We start from the raw sequence: 13,881 nt of genomic DNA on the forward strand, positions 1-13,881 counted from the left end.
CTAGGACCCGGGGGCACAGCCTTAGAATAAAAGGGAGTCACTTTAGAACAGAGATGTGGAGAAATGTCTTCAGCCAGAGAGTGGTGGATCTGTGGAATTCGTTGCCACAGAGGGCGATGGAGGCCGGGACGTTGAGTGTCTTTAAGACAGAAGTTGATAAATTCTTGATTTCTCGAGGAATTAAGGGCTATGGCGAGAGACCGGGTAAATGGAGTTGAAATCAGCCATGATTGAATGGCGGAGTGGACTCGATGGGCCGAATGGCCTTACTTCCGATCCTATGTCTTATGGTCTTCCGGTGCCCTGAACCCCTCCATGGCGCCTGAACACCCGTCAGGGTGCCCTGCATCCTTCCATGGGGCCTTGAAACCCTTCACGGTGCCCTGAACCTTTCCATGGCGCCTAGAGACCCTTATCCGTGTTGTGAAACACACCATGGCGTCTAGAAACCGTGAACGGTTCCCGGAAAACTTTTGTGGCGTCCTGAAAACATCCGCGGTGCCCTGAAAAGTGAATGCAAACCTCAGCACCCACTCAACAATTCCTCCACACTCTGATCTCCTGCACCATCCCCTGAATTATGATCTCAGCTTAGGAATCACTTCACCATCTTCTTACTCACCCACTAAATCCCTTCCCTATTTTCTGAATCAATTGCCGAGCTCCAGAACCATTTCCATGGTTACCTTCTATCACTTCCAGACCCCCAGCCCGTTCTCCATAGCCCAGTACTTGTGAGACATCCTTGCATGTAAATGGTCAGAGAGCTGATATTGTGATGATGTTGCCCCCTATCTTATCTCAGACCATTTGCACTGACCTCCCCATCCTTTCTCTGGAATGTTCACATCTGTGCCCAGCCTCAATTCAAACCGGACACCTTCGCTACAGACAGCCTGATCCTGAGGGTTAACAAGACATGAAGCAGTGACCAATGCAGTAAGATTTATTTCTGATTACAGGCCATTATCCAGACAGCAGGAATACAAGGTCAGGTGTTAGAGGAGTGAAGTAATCAATTAGCCTGTTTTCCAGGAAAGAAGCTTCCTTTCAGTGAGAACATGGAGATCCCGGGTTGATGGTCGCCCCTCACTGGATCATTCATCTTTACCTTCAATCCGATTTTGACCCATCATCGTTTCGGGAAGGGAGAAAGTCACGTGCCATCTTCTCAGTGATTGGCGGATCACTGTATCTGGCCACGGCTTTCAGCCGATGTTTTGGAATATAATACTCTAAAAGTAAAAGAAAATATGATGAAGGAACTAATTACGGGTTGTTCAGTCTGATGGAGAACAATGAGAAAACAGAAAGCAGAATCTCTCAGCCTGACAGGGACACACTCGGCATAAAGCAGCAACATTACGTTTGTGGTATATAATAATATTCTACAGATTACAGCCTCACACCCCAAGACTTGAATAAACTCACTCCGTCTCCCCACCTCCTGTTGTGCACAAACTCACTCACTCCCGCCACCTCCCGCTCTGTAGAAACTCACACCCTCCACCTGCTGGTCTGTACAAATTCACTCCCTCCACGTCCTGATCTGTACAAACTCACTCCCTCCACCTACTGGTCTGGTACAAACTCCCTCCCTCCACCTCCTGGTCTGCACAAACTCACTCCCTTCACCTTCTCGTCTGATACAAACTCCCTTACTCCACGTCCTGGTCTGTACAAACTCACTCACACCACCTCCTGTTCTGTACAAACTCCCTCCCTACACCTCCTGGTCTGTACAAACTCACTCCCTCCACGTCCTGGTCTGTACAAACTCACTCCCTCCACCTACTGGTCTGGTACAAACTCCCTCCCTCCACCTCCTGGTCTGCACAAACTCACTCCCTTCACCTTCTCGTCTGATACAAACTCCCTCCCTCCACGTCCTGGTCTGTACAAACTCACTCACACCATCTCCTGTTCTGTTAAAAAACTCCCTCCCTCCACCTCCTGGTCTGTACAAACTCCCTCCCTCCACCTCCTGGTCTGCACAAACTCACTCCCTCCACATCCTGGTCTGCACAAACTCACTCCCTACACCTCCTGGTCTGCACAAACTCACTCCCTCCCTCCACCTCCTGGTCTCTACATACTCACTCCCTCCACCTCCTGGTCTGCACAAACTCACTCCCTCCATCTCCTGGTCTGCACCAACTCACTCCCTCCCTCCACCTCCTGGTCTGTACAAACTAACTCCCTCCACCTCCTGGTCTGATACAAACTCACTCCCTCTTCCTCCTGGTCTGTACAAACTCACTCACTTCACCTCCTGGTCTGTACAAACTCCCCCTCCCTCCACCTCCTGGTCTGCACAAACTCACTCCCTCCACCTCCTGGTCTGATACAAACTCACTCCCTCCACCTCCTGGTCTGTACAAAATCCCTCCCTCCACGTCCTGGTTTGTACAAACTGACTCATTCACCTCCTGGTCGGTACAATCTCCCCCTCCCTCCACCTCCTGGTCTGCACAAACTCACTCCCTCCACCTCATGGTCCGATACAAACTCACTCCCTCCATCTCCTGGTCTGTACAAACTAACTCCCTCCACCTCCTGGTCTGTACAAACTCACTCCCTCCACCTCCTGGTCTGTACAAACTCACTCGCTCATCGTCCTGGTCTGTACAAACTAACTCCCTCCATCTACTAGTCTGGTACAAACTCCCTCCCTCCACCTCCTGGTCTGCACAAACTCACTCCCTTCACCTTCTCGTCTGATACAAACTCCCTCCCTCCACGTCCTGGTCTGTACAAACTCACTCACACCACCTCCTGTTCTGTACAAACTCCCTCACTCCACCTCCTGGTCTGCACAAACTCACTCCCTCCACATCTTGGTCTGCACAAACTCACTCCCTCCTCCTCCTGGTCTGCACATACTCACTCCCTCCCTCCACCTCCTGGTCTGCACATACTCACTCCCTCCCTCCACCTCCTGGTCTGTACAAACTCCCTCCCTCCACATCCTGGATTGCACAAACTCACTCCCTCCACCTCCTGGTCTGTACAAACTCCCCCTCCCTCCACCTCCTGGTCTGATACAAACTCACTCCCTCTTCCTCCTGGTCTGTACAAACTCACTCACTCCACCTCCTGGTCTGTACAAACTCCCCCTCCCTCCACCTCCTGGTCTGCACAAACTCACTCCCTCCACCTCCTGGTCTGATACAAACTCACTTCCTCCACCTCCTTGTCTGTACAAAATCCCTCCCTCCACGTCCTGGTTTGTACAAACTGACTCATTCACCTCCTGGTCGGTACAAACTCCCCCTCCCTCCACCTCCTGGTCTGCACAAACTCACTCCCTCCACCTCATGGTCTGATACAAACTCACTCCCTCCACCTCCTGGTCTGTACAAACCATCTCCCTCCACCTCCTGGTCTGTACAAACTCACTACCTCCACCTCCTGGTCTGTTAAAATTCCCTCCCTCCACCTCCTGGTCTGTACAAACTCCCTCCCTCCACCTACTGGTCTGTACAAACTCCCTCCCTCCACATCCTGGATTGCACAAACTCACTCCCTCCACCTCCTGGTCTGTACAAACTCCCCCTCCCTCCACCTCCTTGTCTGCACAAACTCACTCCCTCCACCTCCTGGTCTGATACAAACTCTCTCCCTCCACCCCCTGGTCTGTACAAACTTACTCCCTCCACCTCCTGCTCTGAACAAACTCACTCCCTCCACCTCCTGGTCAGTACAAATTCTCTCCCTCCACCTCCTGGTCGGTACGAACTCCCTCCCTCCACCTACTGGTCTGTACGAGCTCCCTCCCTCCACCCCCTGGTCTGTACAAACTCCCTCCCTCCACCTCCTGGTCTGCACAAACTCCCTCCCTCCACCTCCTGGTCTGCACAAACTCACTCCCTCCCTCCACCTCCTGGTCTGCACAATCTCCCTCCCTCCACGTCCTGGTCTGTACAAACTCAATAACACCACCTCCTGGTCTGTACAAACTCACTCCCTCCACCTCATGGAGTTTGTATCAGAATACAAAATCCCTCCCTCCAGGTCCTGGTCTGTAGAAACTCACTCACTCCACCTCCTAGTCTGCACAAACTCCCTCCCTCCACGTCATGGTCTGCACAAACTCACTCCCTCCATCTCCTGGTCTGCAGCAACTCACTGCCTCCCTCCACCTCCTGGTCTGCACAAACTCACTCCCTCCACCTCCTGGTCTGATACAAACTCACTCCCTCTTCCTCCTGGTCTGTACAAACTCACTCACTCCACCTCCTGGTCTGTACAAACTCCCCCTCCCTCCACCTCCTGGTCTGCACAAACTCACTCCCTCCACCTCCTGGTCTGATACAAACTCACTTCCTCCACCTCCTTGTCTGTACAAAATCCCTCCCTCCACGTCCTGGTTTGTACAAACTGACTCATTCACCTCCTGGTCGGTACAAACTCCCCCTCCCTCCACCTCCTGGTCTGCACAAACTCACTCCCTCCACCTCATGGTCTGATACAAACTCACTCCCTCCACCTCCTGGTCTGTACAAACTAACTCCCTCCACCTCCTGGTCTGTACAAACTCACTACCTCCACCTCCTGGTCTGTTCAAATTCCCTCCCTCCACCTCCTGGTCTGTACAAACTCCCTCCCTCCACCTACTGGTCTGTACAAACTCCCTCCCTCCACATCCTGGATTGCACAAACTCACTGCCTCCACCTCCTGGTCTGTACAAACTCCCCCTCCCTCCACCTCCTTGTCTGCACAAACTCACTCCCTCCACCCCCTGGTCTGTACAAACTTACTCCCTCCACCTCCTGCTCTGAACAAACTCACTCCCTCCACCTCCTGGTCAGTACAAATTCTCTCCCTCCACCTCCTGGTCGGTACGAAATCCCTCCCTCCACCTACTGGTCTGTACGACCTCCCTCCCTCCACCCCCTGGTCTGTACAAACTCCCTCCCTCCACCTCCTGGTCTGCACAAACTCCCTCCCTCCACCTCCTGGTCTGCACAAACTCACTCCCTCCCTCCACCTCCTGGTCTGCACAATCTCCCTCCCTCCACGTCCTGGTCTGTACAAACTCAATAACACCACCTCCTGGTCTGTACAAACTCACTCCCTCCACCTCATGGAGTTTGTATCAGAATACAAAGTCCCTCCCTCCAGGTCCTGGTCTGTAGAAACTCACTCACTCCACCTCCTAGTCTGCACAAACTCCCTCCCTCCACGTCATGGTCTGCACAAACTCACTCCCTCCATCTCCTGGTCTGCAGCAACTCACTGCCTCCCTCCACCTCCTGGTCTGTACAAACTCACTCCCTCCACCTCCTGGTCTGATACAAACTCACTCCCTCTTCCTCCTGGTCTGTACAAACTCACTCACTCCACCTCCTGGTCTGTACAAACTCCCCCTCCCTCCACCTCCTGGTCTGCACAAACTCACTCCCTCCACCTCCTGGTCTGATACAAACTCACTTCCTCCACCTCCTTGTCTGTACAAAATCCCTCCCTCCACGTCCTGGTTTGTACAAACTGACTCATTCACCTCCTGGTCGGTACAAACTCCCCCTCCCTCCACCTCCTGGTCTGCACAAACTCACTCCCTCCACCTCATGGTCTGATACAAACTCACTCCCTCCACCTCCTGGTCTGTACAAACTAACTCCCTCCACCTCCTGGTCTGTACAAACTCACTACCTCCACCTCCTGGTCTGTTAAAATTCCCTCCCTCCACCTCCTGGTCTGTACAAACACCCTCCCTCCACCTACTGGTCTGTACAAACTCCCTCCCTCCACATCCTGGATTGCACAAACTCACTCCCTCCACCCCCTGGTCTGTACAAACTCACTCCCTCCACCTCCTGGTCTGTACAAACACTCCCTCTCTCTACCTTCTGGTCTGTACAGACTCATTCTTCCGTCCACCACCTGTTCTGTACAAAGTTACTCCCTCTCTCCACCTTCTGGTCTGTACAAACGCACTCCCTCTCTCCACCTTCTGGTCTGATACAAACACCCTCCCTCCACCTCCTGGTCTGCACAATCTCCCTCCCTCCACCTCCTGGTCTGATACAAACTCCCTCCCTCCACGTCCTGGTCTGTACAAACTCACTCACTCCACCTCCTGGTTTGTACAAACCCCCCCTCCCTCCACCTCCTGGTCTGCATAAACTCCCTCCCTCCACCTCCTGGTCTGCACAAACTCACTCACACCACATGCTGGTCTGTACAAACTCCCTCCCTCCACCTCCTGGTCTGCACAAACTCCCTCCCTCCACCTCCTGGTCTGCACAAACTCCCTCCCTCCCTCCACCTCCTGGTCTGCACAATCTCCCTCCCTCCACGTCCTGGTCTGTACAAACTCAATAACACCACCTCCTGGTCTGTACAAACTCACTCCCTCCACCTCATGTAGTTTGTATCAGAAAACAAAGTCCCTCCCTCCAGGTCCTGGTCTGTAGAAACTCACACCCTCCATCTCCTGGTCTGCACAAACTCCCTCCCTCCACGTCATGGTCTGCACAAACTCACTCCCTCCATCTCCTGGTCTGCACCAACTCACTGCCTCCCTCCACCTCCTGGTCTATACAAACTCACTCCCTCCACCTCCTGGTCTGTACAAACTCCCCCTCCCTTCACCTCCTGGTCTGCACAAACTCACTCCCTCCACCTCCTGGTCTGATACAAACTCACTTCCTCCACCTCCTTGTCTGTACTAAATCCCTCCCTCCACGTCCTGGTTTGTACAAACTGACTCATTCACCTCCTGGTCGGTACAAACTCCCCCTCCCTCCACCTCCTGGTCTGCACAAACTCACTCCCTCCACCTCATGGTCTGATACAAACTCACTCCCTCCACCACCTGGTCTGTACAAACTAACTCCCTCCACCTCGTGGTCTGTACAAACTCACTACCTCCACCTCCTGGTCTGTTAAAATTCCCTCCCTCCACCTCCTGGTCTGTACAAACTCCCTCCCTCCACCTTCTGGTCTGTACAAACTCCCTCCCTCCACATCCTGGATTGCACAAACTCACTCCCTCCACCTCCTGGTCTGTACAAACTGCCCCTCCCTCCACCTCCTTGTCTGCACAAACTCACTCCATCCACCTCCTGGTCTGATACAAACTCTCTCCCTCCACCCCCTGGTTGTACAAACTTACTCCCTCCACCTCCTGCTCTGAACAAACTCACTGCCTCCACCTCCTGGTCAGTACAAATTTTCTCCCTCCACCTCCTGGTCGGTACGAACTCCCTCCCTCCAACTACTGGTCTGTACAAACTCCCTCCCTCCACCTCCTGGTCTGTACAAAGACTCCCTCTCTCTACCTTCTGGTCTGTACAGACTCATTCTTCCGTCCACCACCTGCTCTGTACAAAGTTACTCCCTCTCTCCACCTTCTGGTCTGTACAAACGCACTCCCTCTCTCCACCTTCTGGTCTGATACAAACACCCTCCCTCCACACCCTGGTCTGCACAATCTCCCTCCCTCCACCTCCTGGTCTGATACAAACTCCCTCCCTCCACGTCCTGGTCTGTACAAACTCACTCACTCCACCTCCTGGTCTGTACAACCCCCCCCCTCCCTCCACCTCCTGGTCTGCATAAACTCCCTCCCTCCACCTCCTGGTCTGCACAAACTCACTCACACCACATCCTGGTCTGTACAAACTCCCTCCCTCCACCTCCTGGTCTGCACAAACTCCCTCCCTCCACCTGCTGGTCTGCACAAACTCACTCCCTCCCTCCACCTCCTGGTCTGCACAACCTCCCTCCCTCCACGTCCTCTTCTGTACAAACTCAATAACACCACCTCCTGGTCTGTACAAACTCACTCCCTCCACCTCATGGAGTTTGTATCAGAATACAAAGTCCCTCCCTCCAGGTCCTGGTCTGTAGAAACTCACTCACTCCACCTCCTCGTCTGCACAAACTCCCTCCCTCCACGTCATGGTCTGCACAAACTCACTCCCTCCAGCTCCTCGTCTGCACAAGCACACTCCCTCCACCTCGTGGTCTGATACATACTCCCTCCCTCCACCTACTGGTCAGTACAAAGTCACTCTCTCCACCTCGTGGTCTGTACAAACTCACTCCCTCCCTCCACCACCTGGTCTGTACAAAGTCACTCCCTCTCTCCACATTCTGGTCTGTACAAACTCCCCCTCCCTCCACCTCCTGGTGTGCACAAACTCACTCCCTCCACCTCCTGGTCTGCACAAACTCACTCCCTCCACCTTCTGGTGTGTACAAAGTCACACCCTCCACCTCCTGGTCTGTACACACTCACTCCTTCCGCATCCTGGTCTGCACTAACTCACTCACTCCACCTCCTGGTCTGTACAAACTCCGTCCCCTCCACCTCCTGTTCTGTACAAACTCCATTCCTCAACCTCCTGGTCTGCACAAACTCACTCCCTCCACCCCCTGGTCTGCACAAACTCACTCCCTCCACCTCCTGGTCTTATACAAACTCCCTCCCTCCACCTCCTGTTCTGTACAAACTCCATTCCTCTACCTCCTGGTCTGCACAAACTCACTCCCTCCACCTCCTGGTCTGATACAATCTCCCTCCCTCCACCTACTGGTCTGTACAAACTCACCCTCCACCTTCTCGTCTGTACAAACTCCCCCTCCCTCCACCTAGTGGTCTGTACAAACTCACTCCCTCCACCTCCTGGTCTGTACAAATACTCCCTCTCTCTACCTTCTGGTCTGTACAAACTGACTCCCTCCGTCCACCACCTGGTCTGTACTAAGTCAATCCCTCTCTCCACCTCGTGGTCTGTACAAACGCACTCCCTCTCTCCACCTTCTGGTCTGTACAAACGCACTCCCTCTCTCCACCTTCTGGTCTGTACAAACTCACTCCCTCCCTCCACATCCTGGTCTGTACAAACACACTCCCTCCGTCCACCTCCTGGCCTGTACAAACTGACTCCATCCCTCCACCTCTTGGTTGTGTACAAACGAATTCCTTCCCTCCCACCCTCTCCTTTTCCTGTACAGACTCACACCCGCCCTGTCTCCCACACACCGTCTTCTACAGACTCCGCTCCTCCCTCCTACTCACTGAACTGCACAGAATAATTTCCCTCCCTCTCTATGATTTAAAGTGATCCTCGCTCAATATCGACCTCCCACTTTCTGCCCTAGACAGATTTTGTCTTTCTAACTCTCTGATGTCTGCAGAATTACTCCCTCTCTCACACTCCCTGGCCAATACGCAACCGGTCCCTCCATTCCACTTCCTGTCCTACACAGACTCCCTCCCACCCGCCAGTCTGCGCAGATTCACTCACTCCCTCTGTCCCACTTCCTGCTGTGTTCAATCCTACTCCCTCACTCCCCCTCTCCGGTCTGTTGGTTTTCTCTCTGAACTGCAGAGCATCTCTGTGCGTTGCCTCAGGATGGAGAACACCACCCCCACTATTCAGGAACACAGAGAATAAAACTTATATTTAGAGAACTGTTCGCAGCACCCAAAGAATCAAAACAGTTTCAGTGACAAGGGACGTTTACTCAAGGACCAACAATGTTTACTCCAAAAACAGTGCGGTCAGTCATTTCACAGAATATCTCACAAAATAGAAAATTAGATGTGACGGATGTAGAGTTTCTGTTTGCCTTCGTGCAGAGAGTGATGTTGGTGCACAACAATGCGAGAACCCCAGCTCCACACAGAATAACCACAGCATAACCTATATATTCCCTCTCCGACGAAGAGGTCGACAGGGTAACCATTTGCTGCTTCCTCCAGAACACCACACTTCCGCAGTGCTGAGCCCCATCTTTGCAGTGGAATATCAGCCCACAACAATGCAGCAGTCACACAGTGCTGAGCCCCATGTGCTGGAGTGAGACATCAATAAAAAACAATGCAGCGCTCCCGCAGTGCTGAGCCCCATGGACTGGAGTGAGACATCAATCCACAACAATGCAGCGCTCCCGCTGTGAGACATCAATCCACAACAATGCAGCAGTGACACAGTGCTGAGCTCCATGCATTAGACTGGGACATCAACCCTCAATAATGCAACGCTCCCGCAGTGCTGAGCTCCGAGTTCTGGAGGGGGCATCTGCTTAAACAGTGCTGCACTCTGCTGAACGTCATGTACTGAATTGGAGCATTAACACACATCAGTGCAGCACTCGCGCAGTGCTGAGCTTCATGTACTGGAGTGGACATTAACCCACAACAGTGCAGCGTTCGCGCGATGCTGAGCTCCAAGTATTTGAGTGAAACATCAAGACACAACAGTGCAGCGCTCTCGCAGTGCTGAGCTCCGTGTTTTAGACTGGGACATCAACCCTCAATAATGCAACGCTCTCGCAGTGCTGAGCTCCGAGTTCTGGAGGGGGCATCTGCTTAAACAGTGCTGCACTCTGCTGAACGTCATGTACTGAATTGGAGCATTAACACACATCAGTGCAGCACTCGCGCAGTGCTGAGCTTCATGTACTGGAGTGGACATTAACCCACAACAGTGCAGCGTTCGCGCGATGCTGAGCTCCAAGTATTTGAGTGAAACATCAAGACACAACAGTGCCGCACTCCCGCAGTGCTGAGCTCCATGTACTGGTGTGGGACATCAATCCACATCAGTGCAGCGTTCTCGCAGTGCTGAGCTCCATGTACTGGTGTGGGACATCAATCCACATTAGTGCAGCGTTCTCGCAGTGCTGAGCTCCATGTACTGGTGTGAAACATCAAGACACAACAGTGCCGCACTCCCGCAGTGCTGAGCTCCATGTACTGGAGTGGAACATCAATCCACAACAGTGTAGCGTTCTCGCAGTGCTGAGCTACATGTACAGTAGTGAAACATCAACCCCCAACAGTGCAGCACTCCCGCAGTACTGAACTCTAAGTACTTGAGTGAAACATGAAGACACAACAGTGCCGCACTCCCGCAGTGCTGAGCTCCATATCCTGGAGTGGAACATCAATATACAACAGTGCAGAATTCCCGCAGTGCTGAGCGCCGTGCGCTGGTGTGTGATCTCAACCCACAACAATGCAGCACTTGCGCAATGCTGAGCTCCATGTACTGGAGCGGGACATCAAACCACAACAGTGCAGCATTCCCTCAGTGCTCAGCTCCATGTACTGGACTGGGACACCAACCACAACAGTGCAGCATTCCCGCAGTGCTCAGCTCCATGTACTGGGCTGTGACACCAACCACAACAGTGCAGCATTCCCGCAGTGCTCAGCTCCATGTACTGGACTGGGACACCAACCACAACAGTGCAGCATTCCCGCAGTGCTCAGCTCCATGTACTGGACTGGGACACCAACCACAACAGTGCAGCATTCCCGCAGTGCTCAGCTCCGTGCACTGGTGCGGGACATCAAACCACAACAGTGCAGCATTCCCGCAGTGCTCAGCTCCATGTACTGGACTGGGACACCAACCACAACAGTGCAGCATTCCCGCAGTGGTCAGCTCCATGTACTGGACTGGGACACCAATCACAACAGTGCAGCATTCCCGCAGTGCTCAGCTCCATGTACTGGACTGGGACATCAAACCACAACAGAGCAGCATTCCCGCAGTGCTCAGCTCCATGTACTGGACTGGGACACCAACCACAACAGTGCATCATTCCCGCAGTGCTCAGCTCCATGTACTGGACTGGGACACCAACCACAACAGTGCCGCATTCCCGCAGTGCTCAGCTCCATGTACTGGACTGGGACACCAACCACAACAGTGGAGCACTCCCGCAGTGCTCAGCTCCATGTACTGGACTGGGACACCAACCACAACAGTGGAGCACTCCCGCAGTGCTCAGCTCCATGTACTGGACTGGGACACCAACCACAACAGTGCAGCATTCCCGCAGTGCTCAGCTCCATGTACTGGACTGGGACACCAACCACAACAGTGCAGCATTCCCGCAGTGCTCAGCTCCATGTACTGGACTGGGACACCAACCACAACAGTGCAGCATTCCCGCAGTGCTCAGCTCCATGCACTGGACTGGGACACCAACCACAACAGTGCAGCATTCCCGCAGTGCTCAGCTCCATGTACTGGACTGGGACACCAACCACAACAGTGCCGCATTCCCGCAGTGCTCAGCTCCGTGTACTGGACTGGGACACCAACCACAACAGTGGAGTATTCCGCAGTGCTCAGCTCCGTGCACTGGGCTGTGACCTCAAACCACAAACATTCATCAACTCCCAATTTAGACAAAAACTGGCCCCAGTTATTGACAATGAATCATTTCACCCCTTGTCATATTTATTTAATCCACCTTCTCACCCCCCACATTATTATGAAAGGGGAGAGTTAATCCAGCTGAATGCATCTGGTTCAATCTATTTTTAACGCTCTACCCATTGATATTTTTCTTTTTGCTTTATTCTTCCGTGTGATATGGGCATTGTTGGCACGACCAGCATTTGTTTCCCATCCCCTGCACTTAGTTGCTGAGGGCCTTGCCAGACCATTCAAGTTGGTCTGGAGTCACGGGTCGGCCAGTGCGGCCCAGGAGATGACTCAACCAGATGGGTTTTAAAAGCAGCGACAATGATTTCATAATGCTGATAAGATTCAAATTCCATCGCCTGCCGTGGAAGAATTGGAAACCCGTTTCTCGGGATTGCGCGTTCAGTAACTATACCACATCTCATAATGAAAAGGTCCCACCTGTCTGGGGACTTTTGCAATAGAAAACTTCAGCCTCGCTTCTAATTCCCCATTTCGACATCTGAGACTAGACAATTAGTGTGGGGAGAAAGGGCCTGAAGGAGACCCTGACTCTATCCTCACACACAGTCCACACTCTCACAATCTGTATCAGATGTCAGTGATCGGGAGCAGCAAGTGTGAATAAGGCAATGAGGACAATTTTTGGGTTTTCTATCCAGATCAATGATCCCATTGAGACCCAGCAACGTCACCCCGCCCAGTAATTTCTGTTCTCAATATTGGCCTGTGTGGATCAGATCCCAACACCAACAAGCCTCACGAAGCGCTCAGACAGTCAGGAAACCACCAGAGAATTACTGAAGGAGATAGCTTGGAGTGAATTCTTCAGTTTGTTTTCGAATCTCACAATCTCTTAACCAATCAAACCATTACACTTCAAGAAAATGCAATCGATTTAAAATTAAGCGGTATGAACTCCAGCTGCTTTTGTATTGGCGAAATTTACAGATTCTTACTTCCTTTCTTGCTTGCTTTCGCTCCAGTAGGATTGTGCTGAGTCAGCACTAGAAGTACAAGCACCAGGAACAGCGCTTTCTGCATCTTCGCTGGGGTCTGTCAGAGTTACGGTCAGAACGCTGGTAGATCTCCTCTCTATCTACTCACGTAGTTATGTTGCGTTTATAATCACACGAGCGGGCGTGCCTGGTTTCTGGTGATGTCATTTGAAAATTTGTTTTCCTGCGTAGTGCCTTATTTCTATGAATGTCGCCTTCAGCAAAACGATACCCACACACCGATTCAGCCGAACAATTCAAAGGGATCTGCAGTGAATCTCGCTTCTGTTCCACCTGGTGTGAGCCTGTTGCTGACAGCCTTTCCGTCGTCCTTCAGGCAGCTGTGCTTAGAGTGCACATAGACATATACTGCCTGTAAAAATCTTCATGGATTTGGATGAACTGCCATTTTTGGGAAGGGTAAGAGCACATCTGATTTTAGAATTCCTATCTCGGTGGATACGGCTATCTACATATGCTATCCATGTGCAGGTCCAGACATTGTGGGCACTCTTCATAATTGAGACATTATTTCCGTACACTCTCTCCCTGTAACTTTTGTGAAAATCCATCACCTCACATCTCTCTGTTTTATTTTCCAGCTGCCTCTTCCCTGTCCATTCTGCTGCCCCATGGATATCGTTTTGCAAGTGAATGGCATTATCCTCAGTGTTTGACTATTGCATCTTTCCATGACCAATTC

General features: G+C 52.3%; 1 long non-coding RNA gene across 1 annotated transcript; it reads right to left on the reverse strand.

Moving 5' to 3' along the window:
• Positions 1-930: 930 nt before the first annotated feature.
• LOC140399750 (uncharacterized) lies at positions 931-13,251 on the reverse strand. The gene is made up of 2 exons (XR_011937845.1): positions 13,140-13,251; positions 931-1,235 (listed from the first exon to the last, which is right to left on the reverse strand). It is a non-coding gene; the product is annotated as an uncharacterized lncRNA (long non-coding RNA).
• Between the last annotated feature and the right edge of the window lie 630 nt (positions 13,252-13,881).

Source organism: Scyliorhinus torazame, chromosome 23 (genome assembly GCF_047496885.1).
Source record: "Scyliorhinus torazame isolate Kashiwa2021f chromosome 23, sScyTor2.1, whole genome shotgun sequence".
Classification (NCBI taxonomy): Eukaryota; Metazoa; Chordata; class Chondrichthyes; order Carcharhiniformes; family Scyliorhinidae; genus Scyliorhinus; species Scyliorhinus torazame.